General features: G+C 46.0%; 2 non-coding genes across 2 annotated transcripts; both read right to left on the bottom strand.

Annotated features, from left to right (window-relative positions):
• Window positions 1-14,749: 14,749 nt before the first annotated feature.
• TRNAA-UGC (transfer RNA alanine (anticodon UGC)) lies at window positions 14,750-14,821 on the bottom strand. The gene has a single exon. It is a non-coding gene; the product is annotated as a tRNA-Ala (tRNA).
• A 701-nt stretch (window positions 14,822-15,522) lies between these two features.
• Window positions 15,523-15,594, bottom strand: TRNAA-UGC (transfer RNA alanine (anticodon UGC)). Its single transcript has one exon. It is a non-coding gene; the product is annotated as a tRNA-Ala (tRNA).
• Window positions 15,595-20,033: the final 4,439 nt, after the last annotated feature.

Genomic DNA, 20,033 nt, shown 5'->3' on the forward strand with positions numbered 1-20,033 from the left:
GCAATGGAATTATCCGCCCACCTTCACGGACCCGCGTGATGGAGGTGGATATTGACAAAACGGCTATATATGTGTCACCGTGCGCCAACATTTTAGAGGCGATAGAGGGGAGGGGAAAAAGGCCTTTACAACTTGGGGTGACACGCTCAGTTCTCCCGGGTGAGTGAGGCGGTCTCGTCACTACCATCACACCCCCCCCCGTGTGCGGAAGAGCCCAGCGAAATCTACTCTGGGTACACGCTGACCAGACGTCGCCAGATCTCGCCAGCACACAGCACCTGCCCTGGTGCATAACTGTTACAAGGGGCTGATTAGAGCAATGGGATTACAAATCAGCATTGAAGATCGATCGAACGTTTTGTGAACAACATTGAATACAACAAAAACTGGAAAAACTAGAAATGTATAAGCGTAACAAGTCTGCCTTCTGAGCCAAGAATGCAACTTTAATAGTGAACAGGCTGGCAGTGACGTCAAATCTAACACGAGTACCAGCTAGTTCGACTCAATCTTAAGGGTGTACCTGGGGCAGTGCGTGTTAATCAGTACTGGGAAGACAAAGGCGCTCAAGCATGATGCTGACCTCACTGTCTTCTCATTATGCCCTACCTGCACTTGCCACTGCTGTACAGTCTATGCAGGCTGATAGTAAGGTTTTTGGATTTTTCTTTTAGCAGTGGACTAATAGATGACATACTTTGTGTATAAAACTAACGTGATATACACTGGAACGTGTGGTAAATTATAGCCAAACAACACCCACTACCGACAGTGTGGAGAGGCCTTAACCCAGTGGTGGATTGGCAAAGCGTTATAAATGAACTATTGATTTCATACGAAAAATTATGGTGCTGTAATACCGCAACTGCATAGCGCCAATCTGAAAGTTCAAAAGCGTAATGTCTTTGATGAAATGCAATGCACCGGAACCCGTAAAGAGGCCCCGTGGAAACTGGCTCCCGCTGGCAATGTCCCCATCCCAGCCCAGCTGACCCGCACAAACCAGCCGGGCCTTATGGTGGTCCTCACAACACGCGGCCAAAAAAAAACACAGCCATTTCACACGCACATAGCCTCTCTCCCCTCCCTCCTCCACTTCCCATCGACCAATCCACCCTGTTGGCCCTCACCGCACACACACACACTGCTGCGTACCGGTGGCAGCTGGCCACCTTTGCTGGTTTTTCTAGAGGTATCGGATGGGACGGGGGGGGGGGGGTAATTCATTGGAATGAAGTTGTGCGGTCCTCGAACTGCCACTGACTTGCCTAAACACAACTTCACGCGGTCCACTGGTGCAATGCGTCCGTTTTGAGTATGCAGCTGGCTCACGGCTACTGCGAGTCCATGCGAATATCAGATTTGAAAAAGTGTTGTTCATATTTGGGCAGTATTTATTTTTTAAATCACTCCCATGGGAGGTATGTAAGGGCTCACGATCAAAAGCGGCTCGAACGATCACGTGATTTATTGTCTTTCATTTTAAACGGCAGAAAAATGAATCAAAATTTATTACGTGACATTGTTAGCCACCAAAATAAAAACAATCTAATGTTCTTTTTTGTGATCGCACATGAATTGGTCATGTTAGCCGTTTTTTTGTTTTTTAAACAACATGTAACATTTCCTTAAAAACACCAGCAGTTACACTGCGCCTGCTATTGTTTTTTGTAAGACCTTTCGCTGTTGTTAAGTGCAATGCAACCACATCTCCAATGTGGTGTACACATCCTGCGAACTGTCTGCATTTGCCAGAGTAATCCGTATCTTTTTTTTTACCAAGTAAGTGAACCTTTAGGTGACATTCTGCCACGGACATCCAGGAACCAATGGGTGGCTCTGATTGCAGACTGACATTTTTGGCATTCACCCACGGGCCGATAGATGCATTGCTTAAATTGTAAATTATTACTTAAAAAATCCTTCGCATTTTAAGTGTTTGTTTGATGGGTGGCTGTCAATTAACTTTCTGTTCCAAACTCATTTATGGCTTCTAACAAGAGGCCATCCACTATAAGCACTGCAGGCTTTAGTTTTATTTCATTAATTGATGACCTTTAGCAAGGAATTCTTCTTAACCACAAAGCAACTCCCTTTTGACTGACTTGCTAAAACTTGCTCGATGCACACAGGCTGACATTCTTTGCTGAAATGTATTCATAGTGTCAGTATTTTCCTATTCTCAAGACAATGTGGAAACACCAAGTTTTGATCTTATGCATAAGACCCTGGTCATAATTTCAAACCTTAAGACACGGTAAAGGCAAAGGTGCAGCCCTGACTTGATCATGCCAATGCTGACAGGAGGGCCTCTTCAAGAGCGCCATTCTAGAGGGAATTTAGCCTCCTCTTCCAAGTAGGCCAAATTCTGTCTGTCGCCTGATGATGCTGGTTATAATTACTGGCAAAATGTCGTACTCAGATTGTAAATGTTGTGGATTTACTCTCCAACACACTGGTGTGCTGTACTAGTAACGATTTGTCATATTCTGGTTACGTGACAAACCTTACTAATTGGCTGTGTCAGATGGTGGCGGGTTTAACGACATATTTATATTAACACAATCTAACCCAAAAAAACCCTGTATTATGGATCTTCCAAGCTGGTCAGATATCTCTGAAGAGGTGGGAGTACCCGCGGTTTACGCCACCACACGCGACGTGCCGAATGACAAGCTATGGTTGTACCCATTTATGCTGTTGGGTGGACAGAGGTTTTGGGGATTCAAGAAACTTTCCCATTGTTTCAATTGCTGTGTAAGTCCAGTGTGCTAACCGTTACACCACTGCAGCATCCTGAGACATGATGACTTAAAACATGTGTTTTATAAAACAGGATATTACCCATGAAGAGTTAACGTTATCATGATACCACACTTATAAACATGCGTTTAGTTTATTGAAATTACTTGTGTTTGGCTGCTATAAGTTTTCCACATGATAAGCACTGCGTTGAGCTATCACTCATTTGTGGCCAGGTCGCTTCTGAAAAATAAGCTAATAGCTCAGTGAGCTTTACCTGGTCAAATATAATTAAAATGTTTAGTTTTATTTGTATATTTTTGTGTGATTTGCTTACTTTCCCTATACTTTGCACTCCTATCCTGTGTTTGTATTGTTTGTTGTAACGTTCTGACCCGCCCCTACTTGGACATCTGTAAAAAAGAGCTCATCGGATTCCTCCAGTATAAATAAATATTCTGACTCTGACTAATAAGAAATCGCAACTCGGTATGATGATTACAACACTACTGGCCATCATAATCAAGACTAACGTCGGAGTCGCAGCCAACGGAATAAACACTACCCGAGAGGACGTCGACCGTGGAGATGAGCGATGGTAAATCACTTCGTGTGCGGGTGCTTGTATCGATTGTGGCATTGCAGGACCGTGAGAGATGGCGACGGCTTGGGGATGCCTTCATCCAGCAACTGGATTGATCATGGCTGATGATGATGATTACAATGAACTTTCTTGAGTCAATAATGCATGTTTACTGACATGCTTCAAAGCCCTGTTCAGTGGTTTTTCTCATTTAATCATCATCATCAGCCTTGGGCAATCCATTTCTGGATGAAGGCCTGCCCAAATGGCCTTCGCCTTTCACGATCTTGCGATGTAATAAATCCACCAAACACCGGCGCACGAGCAGGTTTCATCACTCCATCTCCTCGGTGGACGTTTTCTCAAGTGGGTCTTGAATAATTTAATAAATACCTTCAAACTATTTTTTATTAGGATGCCTAAGTTAAATTAAATATTCGCTGACCTTCCACTTGTGCCTCCGAATAGTCCCGTGAGCAGTGCCGAATTATCCTTGTAGCAAAAGTAGCGGCATATGCTACGGGCCCCGCACTTTCAAGGGCCCCCCCGCTAAATGCTTTCAAGCTATCAATTCCGGTTCAGTGATTCTGCACTTGCTCTATTACTATAGTATTGTACTGCCTTCAACTTTTATGAACGACTGGGTGTTTAAGGTTAGCAATTTGTCTGGTTGTATAGCAAATAAAAAAATACAATAACTTTACTATGCAAGTAAAAATTTCATGTTTTAATATTTGTGTGTTTTTTTTTATTAATTTAGGACTCCTTTATAACATATGCTACAGGCCCCGCACTAGCTTATCTGGCACTGCCCGTGAGCCGATGGAATCATGTACGAAACAGCTGTGCGGGAGCAAGCCAGTTTCTGTACGACAGAGTTAGCCTCGTGTCTAATTCACATGACCCAGCGTGGCTCCAACAACCCCGAACGAAGCTCTGTTCATGCCAGTGGCTTTGGCCATCACAAATGTATGGAATTGTGTCTGTGGTTTGAAGATTATACTAAACTATCAATGCGTCTCATGACTTATTTGTGTTTCAGGAGGGCCCTGCATTGGGGACGCTTGGACAATTCCATCGTTGGCAGCAAATATATCATTGTGTTTAGCTTCATGTGGGAGTACTGTACTGTAAACCGTAGAGTACATGTGTACGCAGAGAACACCCATGCAATGAGAGGTAACACTCAAAACTTTTATTGTCTGGCCACCTTGCAAGCTCATACCTGCAATACCTGACAAGCCCTGGTGGCCACCCATTCGAGTACTAACCAGGCTAAAATCTGCTTAGCTTAGAAGTTCAGGTGAGTTTGGGCACATTTAGGGAGATTTGGTCGGAAAGGCTGACACGCCGCCACGGACACGGATAATTATTGATTCATGCGTGTTATCATTCCCCGAACGTGATCTCCATCTGTGTGTATCATATTAGACTAACGCAGTACACACGCTTTTCATGATGCACACTATTAAATAAGCATGAACCCATCATTGTGTAGTGAGCGACTTCCGACACACGTCGAGTAGAAGGCTTCTTAGTTATTAAGAGCACACAGGGCGATACACTTCGTAACGCGGCTACACCCTAGGCTGTACAAACACGTAGCCCATCTCCGTTCCTGTGTAGCTACGCTGGCTGGTTGACGAGCGTGGCGGCGGCGGCGACGGAGCTGGTCTTGCAGAAGAACAGCCACGTGGTCGAAGACGAAGAGATGCCGACAGCAGCGACGCAACCAGGACCCAGACCCCACACTAACAGCCCTAAAAGTTCTGGTTTGGTGCTCCTTATATCCGCCTTGCGTTGCCAAGCTCCACATCTGGCCACGCCCCCTTTCTAGAACCTTCTAGACACTTCGGGATGGTTCCCGGAGCTTTCTCGACTGACTCCGCCCTTCACCTTTACCCCAGATACGCCCCTTCATAATGAGGCATTAAGTAATACAGCTATAACCGTAATTACCCCTTCAGGCCGGCAGGTGTCACCCTGTCACTACAATTGTATCTCAGGTGCGTCGCGCGGTTGCCATACACTCAGGTGCAAAGAATGAAACGGTTAACCCCTGTCCAACCCCTGTCCAACTGCTGCATTCGTCTGCTGAAAATCCTGGCCAACGCCCCTGCCCTGCGTTGTGAGATACTTTCTGATGAGACGTCGCAACCCCCGAGATATTTTGAAACCACGGGAAAATAACTCGTGACGCACCCTGAGAGTGAGAGGTTGGCTCCAGCAAAAGCACTGCACCATGGGAAATGGCTTCTGCTTGCCTCGATGTACTTTGGCCTATACTGTAGTGAGATGTCAGGATGCTTCTGTTGTGTAATGGTCATTAGCACGCTTTGACTTGAAATCTAGTGGTCGTCGCCTCGATAACCCCTCCTCTGTTTACCCGGCAATATAAATAGATACACCGCAAGTTATTTAATCACGCTGGTTGCGTCCGGTGGTGGTAAAATTGCGTGTAATTCCATCGTTTTCAAGACTTCTAGTCAGCGTGGAAGAGTAGGCCAAATCCCCTCTTCAAGAGGGGCTCTGTAGAGCTCCCTCGAGAAGAGGCGAATTGTGAAACCACAACATCCGCTGGACCGCATGGTGGCCAGAGAAGGAAGTACAGCAAGTTGGTTCGTGTGCCCTTTTTCTGCACAACCTTTCATTGATATCCCTCCTGTGTGATTCCTTTCAGGTCCAGTACTCCGCTCTCCTTCACTCACACACAAAAGACTCATTCATATGGAATTTGGTTAACATCTCAATTCGGGGCTCTAATTGAGGTTTTAGTGCGATTTTAATTTTACAATAAATTGATAAAAAAAAATACTCTGCGATCTTCTAATGATGTATGTTGAACTTATTTCGTACCGTACAAAGCTTAGAGTTCCCTCGATTTGTGATGTCTCAATGGACTGGCATGGGCGGAGGCTTGCCCGTGTTGTGAGGACATTTTATCATAAGCATCCACAATGCCCTCCTCGCCCGATGCCCCGGTGAACTGTCAGTGAGTTTATTTCGGGTAAGGCTCATTGAGCTTTGAAGTAATTATAAACTACTAACCCATTGCAGTTTGAAGTAATTATAAACTACTAACCCATTGCAGTTTGAAGTAATTATAAACTACTAACCCATTGCAGTTTGAAGTAATTATAAACTGCTCACCAATTGCAGTTTAAATCACGTTCCGTGGGATCTCCACGTCACTCGCTTTCCACAAAAAACGGACTTAAAAAATAGTGCCCAAAAACTTGAATGTGCGTTTCATCGAATGTGCGATTCACGCTGTGCTACTTTCATGTAAACCAGCGAGTGCAAAGGGTTAACCTTTATGACGAGAATTGAGGGAAGTGTTTATTGGTAATTTCTAGCTGGCAAGGGCAGTTTTGTCGACTGTCACCGCATTAATAGACATCTACGAGATTTCGCGTAAAATTGTTGCCAATTCCGGCTTTCGTCGCACTGTAGTTGTTCATTAATTGTCGCAACAAAGACAAAGATTGAAAATTACGAATATTCGTCATTATTTTACACAAGTTTATCTTCATTTGTGAATAGTGCGTACGCACACACCACATACGAAAATTCACTGAAGAAACATCGTAAAACAAACCTCCTTCAATTTACTTGGCACGTTTAAAACAATGTTTTGGAGAAATAACAAAAAATTATGGCTCTGTCACAAAACTTTTTGTGGAAGTGCAGTGATGAGCACATGACACTATGAAGCCACAGATCCGAGTTGATTCAGTCACAGTGGCTAACATCCATGGAGTGATAGCCGAACCTGGAATTCCTGCCCCCTCCACCAATCGATATTGGCCAGCGTCAAACAATCCCCAGAACCAGCATAGGGAGGCCTTCATCCAGCAGTGGATTGACACATGGTTGTAAATTATTATTGTTATTTTACTAAATAAAAAAGGATTACAAGATCTTGAACTATGACTTTATGAATACCAACAACAGCAACAACCGCCATTCACCGCGAAGGGATGGTGACGTCGCCACGGCGCTCGTGCCAGGCTAGGTGCACTTTAAGGCCACGTGAAGTGTCGAACGCCCGCTGGCAGGAAGGTCACGAGACAGACCCAGCAGGGTCGACTGAACGAGATGACTGGCAGATGAATAGGTACACTTGGATGACACGCAGATAAACATCCGTGTAACGTACATTGCGGCACGAAGTTGAGATGTCCATGCAGTAATTTGAGGTTACAAAGTCTTTACGTAAGCCACTGTCATGGTGCGCTGTTTGTCGTCGGTAAGTGTATCAACGTGTTGAGAAAACAGCTCTGGAATGGACTCGTTTGGGCTTTACCCAGCCCTTGAACCGGCGGTTGATTGATTCTTTGCGAAGGGCAACATTGCGTCTGGCAACGCTTACTTGAGCACCAGGTAAATAAATAAATAAAACACTCTGTGGCCGGCGGTCTCCGGCCAACCCGGTTCCCGGTGGCCACAGCTTGTGCCGTCATCTCGTCCCCAGCGAGAGGGAACAAGACCTGGAGCACCCCAACCCGGCTGACCAGGCCGACGCGGGCCTGTCCTTGACGACGTGGTTTTCATTTCCTGCATCCTTCCCATCTGCGGTGCCACCGGTCAAAACCAGAGCCGGGGAAGAGGCAGGACAGAGAGAAAAGGGATTTGAGGAACTTGGAAGGAAGAGCAGACGGTGGGAGGAAGATACATATTTTATAATGCAACAAAAACGGGTTCGTTTTATGCCGTATATATATTTATTTTTGTTACCTTTCTAGAGTTGTATTACATTCTATTGCTATCTCTCTCTCTTTCACACACGCAAACGCAAAAGAATACACCATAAAATTCACCTTTAAGAGCTCACTCAGCAAGGTGAAATTTAATCTCATCAATCTCATCAGTGCTGCGTGAGCTATGAACGGTGCGTTACACGGTCACTTTTTTGGACGGATGCGTGTGTTCCCCAAATGTACCTACAAAAAACATTCTGGGTTCAAATCCTTGTTCTCCCTTCAAATATAAAAGCAGGCTGTCGGCAGCAGGGCGAGTGATCGTCCCGGCAATTCCATGGCCACGCGTGCAGCTCTGCCGGAGCTGGTGGTGGTTTCGACAAGGCTGAGAGCATTGAACGGGCAATGTAGCGGTCACGGGACACGCGTGGTAAGGCATAATAATCAGATGCGCCTTCCTGCTGTTTGTACGAAGCACACACACACACACACACCTTTATGCGTGCCTATACGTCTATCTCCACTGACCGAAGATAAGAAAAAGTCTCCGCGATATTTTCTAGACGGCAAAAGTCGTGATTGTAGCTCATGGGATCGGTTCTCCCCACATGCCTTGCACGTCACATGGCATATCACAATACAATACGCACAGCCTTGTTTTAGCCCACCAAGATAAGAATAGCGGTCATCATTTTTTTTTAAATATCGGCAGAACAATTTAACAACCCTATACCGGTTTAATCATTGTCAGGAATCGTCAGGACTCTGTAGCCAATGTTGCATCTTGCTGACTCGTGCCTCTGGAGCTTTAAGTGGACAGGCCCTCGCTGTTCACCTGTGGGGATGGATTTTGCAGTGCCCTAAGGGTGACAACAAACCGATTCTAAAGCCTTCCGCAGATGGTGAGAAAACGTATAACGTATCTGGCTGCCAAGTTTCTCAATGTTATTTTTTTTTCTACAGACAGTGTGAGAATTGCCTTATCTGGAGCCGTTCCGTTGTTTCGCTCATTGCGATTTGCTGAAGCCGCAGCTCCGGCGGCGTGTTGGAAATTCTGAACGAATGCGGGCGCAGGCCATTGAGAGTTTTCCATTCCAAAACACGGTGGAAAGCACGCACCACCCGTTGACTTGCTCTTTTGGGATGGGTCAACTGCCCACGCGTGATGTAGCTTCTGCCCGCTGTGTTCTCCCCAAAGTGGCAACAGTTAGGCTTCAAATGAGCTGTTCAATGCGCGACTTACAGCATTCCTCTACGAGACGGAACGCAAGTTAATGAATGACAGCCGTTTTCCCAAGCTCTCTCACACACACACACAAGTGAATGCCTCTCATAAGTACAGCCTGAGTGCTGGTGTCTCCGTTTAAGCTGAGACGTGGCCAGTTTCTTTGAATTCTAGAAATCCTAATTTATGTAATCCCAATTCCTATCTTAACATTATTTTACATAGCGCCTTGACCACGGTGTTTTATAGAGAATTAAGAACGGTACAATATATGAATGTAATGGTGGAGATGGGGTAAATCAAATAGATGAGAGGAAAGTAATTGGCGAATATGTGACAAGTGAATTAGGGGAAAGGGGCCGTCCATAAATGACGTCACGCACCTAGGGGGGGGTCAGACATTTGTGACGATGTGTGACGGGGGGGGGGTGAGAAATGTGACGTCACATCAAAATGCGCAACTTTAAATAAATATAAACAACACGTTCTACTTTATTAAATAAACTTTTTAATAAATGTTTTCTCCTACAACATCAGAGTGCAGCGCCACATTAAACACGCACTACAATGACAATAGTTTAAAGCGATTTGAAGCATGTTTTTTAGGGGGGGGGGGGGCAGAGCTTTGTGACGTCATATTTGAGGGGGGGGGGGGTCTGACTTTTTATGACGCCGTGTGACAAAGGGGAGGGGGGGGGGTCAAAAATCGTCCAAAATCGCGTGACGTCATTTATGGACGGCCCCAATACAAAATGAATGAGCGCAAATGATGACGACTGGTTTGGCTGGATGGGGGAATGAGCGGGAGCAATGGCGAGAGATTGTGAAGAGGGAGCCAGGAACTATGGTGGTGGTTGTAAGGGGGCGGGGGGGGGGGGTTAAGGGGTCGTGGGGTGAATTCGGGGGGAAAAGTTTTGAGAGGGAGGAGCATAAACTCGTGAGCGAAGAGTTGTGGCACCAGTGGTAAGCAGACGCGACTATAAACTTGCCGACTTTATATTAATTACTTGTTTATCCAGGGAAGCCACACTGGGTCGTTGTGTGTTTTTTTTTAAATTTTAATATATTTTCAGCCAATCAATGATGAATGTTTATCCTCGTTGGGAGGAAACCGGAGCACCCGGAAAAAAAAAGCTCCACACAAGCGAGGAGGCAAACATCTCTGTCCCCGTAAGGATGGAAGCAGATGGCGATTAGCCCACTTGCTGCGCTGCCTTCTCCCTGGCGAGCCAGTAGATGGCCACCTCGACAACTCACGGGAAGGGAGTTTTACAGCATTTGTGCGGACATGCTGGTTTACAGGCGTGTGCAACTACCGCCCTTCCTGGCCCCAGGCAATGACCCGCATGGTAGTGAAGTAAGGTCAAACAACCTCTAAAGACCTGCCCGCACCCAATTGTATAGGTAGGCTTTTGTGCAAGCAGTGAATCGATAAAGGGCTGTAAATTTGAAGTTGCTAATTCTGTCCACTGTTCTCACGTGTATGGGTGGTAGAACCCGTGGGTTTACTGCTGTGTGCGTGATTGACACTCTACGTGACTACAAGGCATTCACGTCACACCCTACTGGTCAAAGATGACTTCAGAGAAATGGCCCAGTTAAATGCTGGAACAAATTTTCACAGGTAGCAAGCACAGCAGCGCATGCAGCATTTACCTTTAAAGAAGGAAAGGTATTTCTGCTGTGAAAGTGCTCGGCCAGGACAGGGCTAGGTCGATGCTTTAGGGACTGCATCCTCGTATATTGTAAATGAGTATACACGATACGTATACGCATTTACAATGGCTAACACACAATATTGTCGAGCTATGATGAAAACCTGTGTATTGATCTTTTTTTTCGTTCGCACCGTACGAAGTCATCCATGCTTATCGGAGGTGCGGGGGGGGATAACAAACGAACCAAAATCCGAGATAAAATTTGGGTCTTGAAAATCACAGTTTTGCTGTGTCTATGACAACCGGTGATGTGTCTATGACTTTAATTTCGATTTAAAATTCACATATCGCATTTTTAAAACTAGACGTGATGTAACTAAAAGGAAGAATGATGGAGTGTTTGGCATTGGGCATGGTGATGGTAAAACAGTAAATGGAAGGAATGTAATGTACATAGACGCCCCCCCCCCCCCCCCAACAACACTATCACAGCACCGGGCCCCCATTAAACTTAATCCGGCCCTGACTGGCCATTGCACCAACGGACTGCTAATCTCAAACGTATGGCCCAGTCGCATCCACCTCCGATATAACCCCTGCAGCACTCCGCGCTCTCTCTCTCTCTCCGATGACTTTGCAATCCAGTTTTTTTCCCCAATTCGTTCAATTATTGTGACCACAAGTGCACGACGCAATGACGCCAGCATACATCGATGACGACGGCGCATTTGCTTGTTGTGGCTACATGACTCACGGGGTATACCGAGCTCCTTCGCGGGATGGAGGAGAGGGAACAGTTTGTGCCTGTTGTTGGTTGACAGTGTGGTGCCACCGCAGCGGAGCAGCTCGGCCGGCGCTACCCTCTCCTTGCACCCCCCCCCTCCCCACCCCCCACGAACTCACTCACGCACGCCTCACTAAACACTCGCATGCACCCCCGTAGAGTCTCGAGGAGGGATCACCTGGTACGATGGGTTTTCACCCGAGGACCCCATTAACAGGGACGTTCCACGGTCTCCCCGGACCAGGAAATTGGCTGAGCCGTCCCAGACCGGATTACATGGCGGCCCCCCCCAAAAGGGGGGCATAGAGCTTTACAGGCCGGCCGCGATGAAGCATACACAGCACGGGGGGGGGGGGACCTCAAGGCGAGCACCCAGCGGCAGTGTAAAGAGTGGGGTGGGAGGGAAAAGCCCCTAGGCATATAGGAGGATTTAAGAGGGAGGGACCGCGAGGATTATCGGTGAGTAAGCAGCAGGGAACGCAGGTACAGAGACAATGGAAAGGGGGGGGATGACGTGACCCCCCCCTCCTCCACAGCCAGAGCGCTCAAAATCCCCGGGTCATGTGACGTCATATGACCCGGGGATTAAGGGGCTTTGGGAACATAAGGGGGCCAGGAGGGCAAATTGAGTCAGAGTTCTTCTGGAGTGGCGGAGAATACCAGCCGCCCTCAGCGTCCGTGGGATGCCTGCAGGGTGCAGCTGAAAATGATTGCCCAGGCAAAGTCTCTGAGGCGGGCATCTTCCCCAACTCCCCACCGTGCAGCTGGAGAGGTGAGTACGGGGGGGGGGGGGAGCAAGTCAGCCCAGCTCGCAGTCAGCTCGAGCTTGGAGGATAGACGCACTCTGCGACGGCCAGGTGATAGGAGGTTAGGCGCTGTCTGAAGGGTGCTGTCTGGAGGGGGTTCACTATTCGCTCCGGGAATAAACCATCAGCACAGACTGACGTTGTGACGCGTGGTGTGCATGTGTGCGTGTGAAGAGCGGTGGGACAGCGATCGGCGCACGACGGTGTGTGGGTGACTATAAGCCAGTGTGTGTGTGTATGACGGGCGCGCATATTCAAATACAAACGGTTGCCCGCGCCAGCGCGTGTACGCGCGAGAACCGCGGTATTAACGGCGAGGCGCACGCGCGGGTATCGCGCAGAGAAAATCAGTGGGTGGGTACCGCGCGAGCGACGATTAATAACTTCAACGTGACTTTACCGAAAGAGCTAAGAATATGATTAATAACTCATTAACATCCGGAGCGTCGGTGGCTGCCAGCGAGTTATCAGTGATCCCCCGTGGCCCGTTCGCCTTGTTGACACAACGGCTTAGTGGGAAATAATTAATTAACTCCTAACAGCGGCGAGTCACACAATATTACGTAATCCGCGCGGTTAGGACGCGCGAGTGGGAGGGGAGGGCGCGCGCGTAATTAAACCCTAGGCGGTGTCTGCCAGCCGCTGGCTATGTCAGTCAGAGAGGGCGCTGGTGCGGGTCACCCGGTCGGGGTCGGGGGTGGAAGGGGCAGACGTCGCACCCCACCCGCTCGCGGGGAGTGGGGAGGGGGAGATCAGCCCCCACCTAATGGGGAGTGGGGAGGGGGGCATTAGCCCCCACAACATGCCGGGAGGGGCGGGCAGTGTAATAAATCACACGTAAATTGGGGGGGCGTTGACATGGTATCGGCGGCGGGGGGGGGGGTGTTTGCCCATTTGTTGCAGAGTTTACGCGGTTCGAAACCGGCGGGTCACCCCCGGTTATTACCGCCAGGTGTATTAGCCATGAAATATGCGCCGTCTGCTTCGGAGTGGATGCTGTCGAGCCTGTGACATCATTCGAAAAGAGGAGGCCCGTTGTGTGTGTGTGTGTGTTAGCGTCGTGGTGAAAATTTGAAAAGCGACCCGCAACTTACTCGATTCGGATTAAACGGCGCGGGATAGCGCCCCCCCCCCCCCTCCTTCCGACTGTGAAACTACTGCAGGTTTCACGATAAGAATGGCGAAAACAGTCAACTATTTAGGTAAAATTAGTGATTAATTTCAACGTGAATTGTTATATTACACATGGGTCTAAGTTACGCGCCTCAACTAAGTGGTCATTTGCATCTAAGTTTCATGGGACGTGATTACTCGTAACTGCATGGCATTCCCTTCGTAATTTTAATTTCGCCATTGAGTCCCTCCATTCATCTTAACAACATGATCCTTGAACAACATGATAGTTTCAAAGGCAAGAAAATGTCACGTGACAAGTGATCACGCAACGGAGGCATGGGTGGGAATCGCACCCACGATCTTTGGTTTACGAGACCAAACGCCTGAACACTTGGCCACACGCCTTCTTCTGTTGATAATATTTATAATTTCACTAAAAATTGGAACAGGTGATTTTTGGGGGGGGGGAATTTATATTTTTTGGTGTTGAAAACAATATAATTCCAAGTGATTTAGAGAGAAGTTAAACAACATTTGGCATGGATTCAGCAAATAGCTGAATAATTAAATCTCACGCCCATATGAAAATAACTAAATACACTGACAATACAAAACCATCAGGTTAATGAGTTGAAGTGTACAACACACGGCGTTCAATTAACACGTTATTTATGGATTGTTGAGGTCATTAACGCGAGGCTCCATTGCTTGCGTGAGGCTTGATTTTTTGAGCAAGCCATTGAGTCCATCCATTCATCTTGACCTTTGAACTCTCGTAGTTCCAAGGCCAATAAAATGTGGCAAAGTAAGAAAATGTCACACCAGAGGCATGGATGGGAATCGAACCCACGATCTTTGGTTTACGAAACCAATGCTTCACCACTTGGTCACCACGCCTTCTTCTTTGGTTGATGATGTTTTATAATTTCACCAAAAAATTGCAACAGGTGATTTTTTTGGAGGAATCTATTGTTTTTGGTATTGAAAACGATATCATTCCAAGTGATTCATAGAGGAGTTAAACAACATTTAGCGTGGATTATGGCTATCACACTTTACTTGACATTGAACTGAAAAGTATCCTCTGAAGCATACAGTTAAACTAAACTAGCCACTCCACAAAAAGAAAAAGCAGAGGAGATGCTGGGGATTGAACCCAGGACCTCATACATGCAAAGCAAGCGCTCTACCACTGAGCCACATCCCCATCTCTTAGCTTCGCATTAACCATGACAAAGATTCATGAAGATCTGACATGAACGTGTCCAACGATCGCCGTGACAATGTCAGGTGACAACAGTTTGACCTACATTTGAATAATAAAAACTGATGGTAGCTGACGAGTTTAGTGCCTGTGTGAAAATAACAAAAAGCTGTGACAATAAACACACATCACGTACATTTGTTTGATTGTTAAAACACACGGTGTTCCATCTAAATATGATTTATGATTTGTTTCCGGTGATTAGCATAAGGCTCCATTACTTGAGTCAGGCTCGATTTCTTGGGCAAGCCATTGAGTCCATGCATTTTTCTCAACAACGTGACCTTTCAACTCTCGTAGTTCCAAGGTCAATAAAATGTGACAGCAAGAAAATTTCACAACAGAGGCATGGATGGGAATCGCACCCACGATCTTTGGTTTACGAGACCAAACGCCTGAACACTTGGCCACACGCCTTCTTCTGTTGCTAATATTTATAATTTCACTAAAAATTAGCAACAGGTTATTTTTGGGGGGAATTTATTGTTTTCCGTATTGAAAACGATATAATTACAAGTGATTTAGAGAGGCGTTAAACAACATTTAGCGTGTATTCTGGCTGTCATACTTGACTTGACATTGGACTATCCTCTGAAGCATATACATTTAAACTAAACTTGCCACTTCACAAAAAGCAAAAGCAGTGGAGATGCTGGGGATTGAACCCAGGACCTCATACATGCAAAGCAAGCGCTCTACCACTGAGCTACATCCCCAGGTGGACTTTTGATTAATCTTGAAAATGAACCATGAAGATGTGACTTGAACGTATCCTAACACAGCCATGACAATTTGAGATGACAACAGGTTTACTTGAATTTAAAGAAAACCATTGGCAATCGCTGAATAGTTTAATCTCGTGCCCATGCGAAAACAACTGAAAACGATGACAATAAAAATCCATGAAGTTTTTATGTGTTTGATTGTGCAATACATGGTGTTCCATTCATACACAATTTATGCATTTTAAGGTCATTCACACGAGGCTCCATTGCTTGAGTAAAGATCGTCTCCTTGAGCACGCCATTAAGTTCCTCCAATCGTCTTAAAAACCTCAACTTTGAACTCTCGTAGTTGCAATGCCAAGAAAATATGACAATACCAGAAGAGTTCCAACGACTGAGGCATGGATTGGACGACCGAACCCATGATATTTGGTTTACGAGACCAACGCCTTACCACTTGGCCACCACACCTTCTTCTACTAGGAAATTTCATGAATTTTTTTAAAATTGAAAATATAAAACGCCCATTGTCAGGAAGAAATTATTATTGCGTTTGATATTGACAACGATATGCTTCCAAGTGATTACGATTGAAGTAAAACGCAATAACCTTTTCTTTTCGTAAACATTCGGGTCGTGAACTGTTCATGCCATATAAGCATGTGGTCTGCTTGATTATCTACTGAAAACCAGTGGCTGCATGACCTATTATGAAAATTATCCTGGCCCTAAAGGCATGACACGTTTGGGTCTGATATCAAACCACCTGCTCACAGTCTCTTTTAAGGAAGGGCTTCTCAAACCCCATGGTCCACAATGGTGCATGTTTACCAATCATCAGGTGTAATTGATTATTTTTGTATTTAAATGTATACAATTGGCAAACACAAAGCAGTGGTGGGTGGTGAGCACTGGAGTTTTAGAAGGCCTGTTTTAAGGGAAAATAAACGTCGCTCTAACACAGCAAATAGAGGGTTTAATAGTTGAATAGTGATTCGGCTGTTATCGTACGCGCAGCTGTTTGGTGCATCCGTTCACAAGCGGACTGTGGGTGTGTGTGTGTGGGGGGCAGATGGAGTATTGGGGAACAGAAACAAAACAATCACTGTGGAAACGAAGCGTGCGGTCCAGTGTCCTGTATCACCACATGATCCGCGAAAACAACTGCGGAACATTGTGGATGATGTGGTCAAAGTATCATAGACAGATTGGTGGGGATACAATTGGGAATAATCAACACAATTCTAATGGAGCTCGGTCTTTCTTGGGCACGGAAGGGTTTGCAAGCATGCTAAGATTAATTACAAGTGTCCAATTTCTGTGGAAAAATCGCATTTGACCAAATCACCCGGAGTGCGTTCAATCTTGCTTGAATGGTTGACTGACATATTTGCAACACAGGTGTCGCAGACTGCGACAAAGCCACATTGTCAGCGGAGGGAAATGCATAAAATCCATGTTGTACTGCACTCTGCTCCAACTTCCATGCTCTTCCCATCTTCAACTCGCACTGACCAGCATGGTGATCGATGGTGCAGATAACCCCCCACGCCTCGCACGTGCGGGAAGAGCCTCATACAGCAGTTGACAAACAAACAAAAAATGGACTGTTTGTGTTTATTTTGGTTAACCGAACACGTCCACGTGTGATATAAGTGTACTGATACCCAATGAAAATGAACTTTCATGACAAATTAAGAGGACATTGTTGAATTGCACACGCATTACCAGGAAATTCCACAATGTTGGGGATGGCTATTTTTCAAGAATTCTCTCTTGAAAGTCATCCAGAGCAAAGCGGTGAAATGAACAATTCTGGCCCGAACAATGAGTCGCTTTCCTGCCCAAAGCGGATTCGGGCAGCGATGCACGTACCAAATGGATACGGGGCTGATGCCGCTGTGTATGTCTCAAATACAGGCCGACCTCTTCACATCTGCTCATCATTTCGCTTTTGTTTTAACCCAGCACCGACCGACCGACAATTCATCTTTGTTAATCTCTGCTTGCCGTGGGAAACATGACGAGATATACAATACCGTAGTTGCATGCGACCCAGAGTATTTTACCATACGAAAGTAAAAAATGTCACGGGGGAAATGCGCCCGGTTTATTGTAGGGCCACAAATAATTCGGGAGAAGGGCGCAACTCAATGAGTCTGGCACAAGCAGAAGAAGGCACCCGTGTAAATGAACTGTCCAAATAAGCGGATGCGAGAGTAACACCGTGTGCGTAGGCGATGTCAGGATTACAGAAGCATGGTAAACGACACGAGCGAGCATCCCACCCCAACCAACCACCACTCCACCATGCCCCTCGACCTCCCCCACGCATCCAGAAGCGCCTTCGCATCCCGTCCAAACAAACGGATTTTCTGCCATATACAGTGCAGCTTTTTGCTATATATACACCCATTGAATCCCTTCTGCGTGCATGGGACACCGCACGCTCGCGGCCGCCGCGTGCGAGTCAATCATCCGGCCGATTAATCGCACAGCAGGTTACGTAAATGCAGCGACTACCGCAGGAAGATGATGAAGCGGGCGCCAGACGTCATCGGGCACCGCTCAGACCTTTAGCGCTGACGCCTGGTGAATGCTTAATGCAGAAGCGATGGTTCAAACACGGTTGAAGGTTTTGGTCGCACGCTGCGATACAGCTCGAACGGTCCCAAGGCTTACCGAGCGAGGAAGAGCTAAAAATACGAAGTGGTGATTACGCTATAATTTTTTTTAGGGCTCTACCGTACGCATGTATTTTATGCGGCGTGAGCACGATTCAATTATTCACTGCTGGGGAAGCCCTACAATTTGTGCTCGTGTGTTAATATAAATTATACAATGGAAGGGAGGATTTGCGCAATCGCGCGCTATTAACCCAGCGATCAGGGCTATCTCAGTCATGGCTTAGAATCAGTGAGTGGCGAGCGATATCTAAAACCGGTCCTGGCAAGCCGATTCAGAAACGCGCCTGTGACACGGCATGGTGAGCCTTCATCTAGCAGTGGATTGACACAGGGGCTTAATTATTCATTTCATATCTGCAACATTCTGGTATTGTACATGAATAATATTTATTTAAGGGCTATTTCTAACCACTGATTTTCACGATTGTTTTTTTTCTTCGTAGATTGATCATTGAATTGACACGTCTCATTCTCTCTATGCGTTTACGCTGCCATGAACGTTATCCTGCTTGTGAGGCTGCAATTATGTGGCAAATGCTCTAGAATATTCTTCATGACCGTGGATGTTTTATTCAAAAACAATTGCTTAGCGTGACCGACACGTTGCACAGAGACATTTGAACAGAAATACTTAAAACACCTGTTGTAAAAAAAGAACAGTTTGCCAAGATAGCAATTAACCTAGAAAAACATTGCAAGCGGCAAAGATACAAAACAAAACGTGTTACATTGAAAAGCAAATTACATGGATGACTAATCACAAGAAACATGAGCAGAGTTAAGAAGAAGAGAGGTGTAACATGAGTGGCAAACAATTATGAAATGGGCAAGGGGCCGTCCATAAATGACGTCACGTGATTTTGGACGATTTTTGACCACCCCCCTCCGTCACACGGCGTCACAAAAAGTCAGACCCCCCCTCAATATGACGTCACAAAGCTCTGCCCACCCCCCCCCCAAAAAAACATGGTTCAAATCGCTTTCAACTATTGTAATTGTAGTGCGTATTTAATGTGGCGATGCACTCTGACGTTGTAGGAGAAACCATTTATTAAAAAGTATATTTAATTAAGTAGAACGTGTTATATTTATTTAAAGTTGCGCATTTTGATGTGACGTCACATTTCTCAACCCCCCCCCCCTCGTCACACATCGTCACAAATGTCTGACCCCCCCCCCTCCTAGGTGCGTGACACCATTAATGGACGGCCCCTAATACGTTGAATGAATGAATGCACACGAGGTGTCCACAGGGGAGAATTAATGATTAAATCATAGAACATCCATAAGACAGGAATTATAGCTTCATGGCTGCAGACAAATGCATTAAAATAGTGAGTTCTTCATTTATCAATGGGTAACGAATAACTGAAAGTGGTTGATTTATGGGATCCTCAAGAGCAATGTACAAAGTACTATTTTTGCATTTATCAGAATATAAAAAAAACATTGCAACACTATAACCTTGTTTTTGGTGGTGTGTAGTCTGCAGAACACCATGTGTAGATATGAAGCAAGTTTAAACCTGTAATTTCTTGCATATTTTCAATCATCAAGCAACGGTTGTCTCATCCTGCATTTATATTGACTTGAGACAATGTGCCAAATGTGATGTAGCTCTTATTTTATGAAGCTATGCTATTGATTAAACTGCAACACAGTAAAATCTGTGATTGCTATATTGCTGGTTGGTGTAACTGAAGCACAGCGGGGGGGGGGGGGGGGGGAAGGCAACACACATAC

This window comes from Petromyzon marinus, chromosome 43 (genome assembly GCF_048934315.1).
Source record: "Petromyzon marinus isolate PM22_M1 ecotype Great Lakes invasive population chromosome 43, UKy_Petmar_22M1.pri1.0, whole genome shotgun sequence".
Taxonomy (NCBI): Eukaryota; Metazoa; Chordata; class Hyperoartia; order Petromyzontiformes; family Petromyzontidae; genus Petromyzon; species Petromyzon marinus.